The sequence below is a fragment of the Pecten maximus genome, chromosome 5 (assembly GCF_902652985.1).
Source record: "Pecten maximus chromosome 5, xPecMax1.1, whole genome shotgun sequence".
NCBI lineage: Eukaryota > Metazoa > Mollusca > Bivalvia > Pectinida > Pectinidae > Pecten > Pecten maximus.
In genome coordinates this window covers 1319579-1324521 of record NC_047019.1, presented here as the reverse complement: position 1 = coordinate 1324521, position 4943 = coordinate 1319579, and positions in this window count along the sequence as shown.

The following is a 4943-nucleotide window of genomic DNA, read 5'->3' as shown; positions in this document are numbered from 1 at the left end:
GAAACTAAGCAATGGATATATATATATATCGCTCATATTCACTTGGTAGCATCCCCTTGGGGTAGGGATTCAAAATTGTACAATTGGTGGGGCTGACCCCCGGGGGGCTGAGGGGCGGGGCCAAAAGGGATCAATTTGGCTAAATTTACATTTTTAGAATTACAATAAAAACAATGTTCATGTAACCATATAAAATGCATATGATATATATTGACATAGCAATACCAGTGGCAAATATACTTAAGCATATAGTTCTTGTTTCATATCTCACGAAACCAGGTGAGCGATACAGGCCCTCTGGGCCTCTTGTTACCATTGTCTTGACCAGAATCTTTCCACATTTGTCTATACCATGTAGTTTCATCCTCTTGTCGGAGCGATAGCTTTGCTTCATTGAGACATGGTGTATAAGATGGGTTAGGTTCTAAAAGAGAGTTCAAGTTCCGTACATTTAACAGATTCCACGTGTTTGTCCCAGCCTCTTCCTCGGGAGAGAGACCAGATATGAATTGAATTATAAGACACCCGGGCTCACAACACTTGATTTTTATCCAGAGCCTACACACTTCTATTTTTTGTTTCTTTGCGCATGAGTTCCACCTGAAGTGGCCTCTGGTCGCCACGTTCGAAGCATTTTTTTCCGGAGCCCAAGAAGTAGTGCCCGGCCTTGTTTTGCACAGTTTGAACAAAACGATAAGAATTAACTCCCCATATACCAGCCGACTGCTCGACTTGCTGATTTCGCTAATTCCTTAACGGTGAGTTCCATGTTCAAGTGTTCCGTAAACCAGACACCCAGGTATTTATAACGTTCAGCGGTCTGGATATCAAGATCGCCACATTTGAACTGGAAATTTGATCTATGTACAGACTTGTTTCTGAAGTGAATGACGTTAGTTTTTCCGACGTTGACCGTAAGACGCCACTTCCGACACCAGTTATATGTAAACAGTTCATCATCTGTTGTAAGGACGGCTCATCGGGCGTCAATAACACCAGTTATGTAAACAGTTCATCATCTGTTGTAAGGACGGCTCATCGGGCGTCAATAACACCAGTTATGTAAACAGTTCATCATCTGTTGTAAGGACGGCTCATCGGGCGTCAATAACACCAGTTATGTAAACAGTTCATCATCCGTTGTAAGGACGGCTCATCGGGCGTCAATAACACCAGTTATGTAAACAGTTCATCATCCGTTGTAAGGACGGCTCATCGGGCGTCAATAACACCAGTTATGTAAACAGTTCATCATCCGTTGTAAGGACGGCTCATCGGGCGTCAATAACACCAGTTATGTAAACAGTTCATCATCCGTTGTAAGGACGGCTCATCGGGCGTCAATAACACCAGTTATGTAAACAGTTCATCATCCGTTGTAAGGACGGCTCATCGGGCGCCAATAACGCCAGTTATGTAAACAGTTCATCATCCGTTGTAAGGACGGCTCATCGGGCGTCAATAACGCCAGTTATGTAAACAGTTCATCATCCGTTGTAAGGACGGCTCATCGGGCGCCAATAACGCCAGTTATGTAAACAGTTCATCATCCGTTGTAAGGACGGCTCATCGGGCGCCAATAACACCAGTTATGTAAACAGTTCATCATCCGTTGTAAGGACGGCTCATCGGGCGTCAATAACACCAGTTATGTAAACAGTTCATCATCCGTTGTAAGGACGGCTCATCGGGCGTCAATAACACCAGTTATGTAAACAGTTCATCATCTGTTGTAAGGACGGCTCATCGGGCGTCAATAACACCAGTTATGTAAACAGTTCATCATCCGTTGTAAGGACGGCTCATCGGGCGTCAATAACACCAGTTATGTAAACAGTTCATCATCCGTTGTAAGGACGGCTCATCGGGCGTCAATAACACCAGTTATGTAAACAGTTCATCATCCGTTGTAAGGACGGCTCATCGGGCGTCAATAACACCAGTTATGTAAACAGTTCATCATCCGTTGTAAGGACGGCTCATCGGGCGTCAATAACACCAGTTATGTAAACAGTTCATCATCCGTTGTAAGGACGGCTCATCGGGCGTCAATAACACCAGTTATGTAAACAGTTCATCATCCGTTGTAAGGACGGCTCATCGGGCGTCAATAACACCAGTTATGTAAACAGTTCATCATCCGTTGTAAGGACGGCTCATCGGGCGCCAATAACACCAGTTATGTAAACAGTTCATCATCCGTTGTAAGGACGGCTCATCGGGCACCAATAACGCCACGTCGTCAGCATACAGAAGAATCGAGAGCATACTATCACCGATAGTGACTAGTGCTGTGTATCGGCAACAATGTCACGATACGATACGTATTGCGATACAGACATCACGATACGATACGTATCGCGTATACGTGAAATTGTCATAAATTGAAACAAATCAAACAATATTTAACGTTCAATCTGAAGTTTTAATGACACTCAATTGAACACATTTTTAACAAAAACAGTAGAATTAAACAGATCTAAATAAATGTCAAATATAAACAGGACTCTTGAGTCTTGTCACTGAAACATTGTCGACTCTGAATGTTATACATTGGGTCAACAACGTGCAACAAGTTACAACTCACGGAAACATTCATATCCACTGCCGAAAAGGGCGCAGATCATTTATTATAAACTAGTTATCTATACATCATGTAGCATGTTTGCTATCAGCTTTTAAACATAGTGGTTTTCGGCTTTATTGGTGTTAAACCTGTCCACGGTTTTCGGTTTTCAATACTTGTCTTGCTGGTGGTGTAAAATTGTCAAATGAGGGTGATGCCGATTTAATGCGAATTCAAGTTATTGTGTTCCCGGAATACGTTAACTCTGCCTCCCATTCTGTGAATACGGCAATACTGAATACTCTACTTCGATAGGTAAGTTCCATGTGTCGTGGACCCTTGACTTGTTTCAAGTCAACGAATATCTTTGATTTACAAGTCGGAGGAGGTTTAGTACTAAGATATAGATATAGATAGAGAGATAAAGTTAAACGGAATTACACATGGCTGTCAGCGTTAGCCATTGTCCATATTTATTCGCAATCATCAAGGCGCTCTGCATTGGCGACTTCATACAATCCAGTTACAAGCGTTTTACTGACGGTGCGCTTTGGCGCGCTCGATTCTCTGTATCAAATGTGTTACATGGACCCGCACCCATGCCGGCGATATTACGATACAGGGATGACTATCGATGTATCGTATCGTGGCACAAAATGAACATATATCGATACGTATCGATGTATCGTTACAGCACTAATAGTGACTCAATAACGCCACGTCATCAGCATACAGAAGAATTGAGAGCATACTATCACCGATAGTGACGCCGCATCGAAGATTGTTGATTTCTTCTACAAGATCGTTTATATATATGGCGAATAAGCTTGACGAAATATTACAGCCTTGTTTTACGCCGTTGTTCATGTTGAACCAGTCGGTGACCTGATTGTTCAGCCGTACCGCACATCGCGACTGTGAATAGAGAGATTTCACTGCATCCAGGAACAATCCACATATGCCGATCCTTTTAAGTTTGTACCATAGGCAATGCCTGTTGACGGTGTCGAATGCTTTTTTAGCGTCTACGTAACAAACAAACGTCGACTCCCTGGAAAGTTTTCGGTTATTTGTGACACTATAAAGCGAATAGATGTGATCGAGGCAGCTCCTCTTGGAACGGAAACCGTTTTGTTCGTCCGCTAGTAAGTTGTGGCGTTCCAGTCAGGTGTTTAAGCGTTGTCCTAGAATATCGGTATAAATTTTACTAGGTACTGACAGGAGAGATATACCGCGGTAACTAAGTGGAATTGGTGAAGTCCTTTGTATCCGACTTGGGGATAGGATGAATTATTCCAGATGTCCAATCTTTTGGTACAGTACTGTTGTCAAAACAATATCTAAAAATCGTGAGAAGTATGTTCACACACGCGTGGTTTCGGAGAACCTCAGCAGGAATGTTGTCAAATCCTGGTGATTTCCTGTTCTTTGCGCGCGCGATAGCTTTCCGTACTTCCTCCCTGGTGATTGGTGTATTAAGGGACGTAATATCCACCGCGTTAGAAACCTCCACACTATTTGTCACTAGTTTCGATTTTACTTCGGTGAGATGAGCCTCGTCAAATACGTTTGGATCACCTTGACTATTATAAAGTTCTTCATATTTATTTTTCCAACATTCGAGGACTAGATTTTTTCACATACCTTGCTACCATCGGTGTTCACGGTTTCCATGGGGATTTCCGTTTGCCGTGCGTTTACTATACCGAGCTTGCCAATCTCTTTCCACATATCTCTGGAATTGAGAATTCAGTTTAGATTGTTCTTCTAATTGGAATCGCCGTTTATGTTTTCGGTTAAGTTTGTCAAACGTTTTCCGTTCCCGACAAAAATGCTTCTTAAGTCTGCGTTTAGCCGAACCAGACCTTTTAAATTTAAGCCATTTACGTTCACATTCATGAGCAATGTTCCATTGTGTATGAAGTTCTTCGCTCCAGTAGGGTTTTAATAGATATTTGGATTTGGGTCGACCAACACTTTTCCACGTTACTTTCACCCGTCTGTCCATTTCTATGAATATTAGATCTTTTAATTTTGAGTATGCTTGATCAATATTTTCACTATCATTCAGATCACGCTCAATTTTCTGGATTGTACAGTTAATTATTTTGATACTTTCGACATCCCTTAAAAAGTCTGATGGTAAAGTTGACAAATTATAACGTTTGCTGGAATCCGGGATAACATCATGATCACTTGTTGGTGTTCGTTTTGTTACCATATTAAATTCAAGTATAGAATGATCGGGGATGCTGGTGTGAGCTTCCAGGCCAATGACGTGCACTATGTCGGACATTAAAAGTATGTTAAAACTATCAATAAAATACGTTTGCATCTTGGTGCGATGCTATGTGACAAGTAATAACGTTAAAAAATA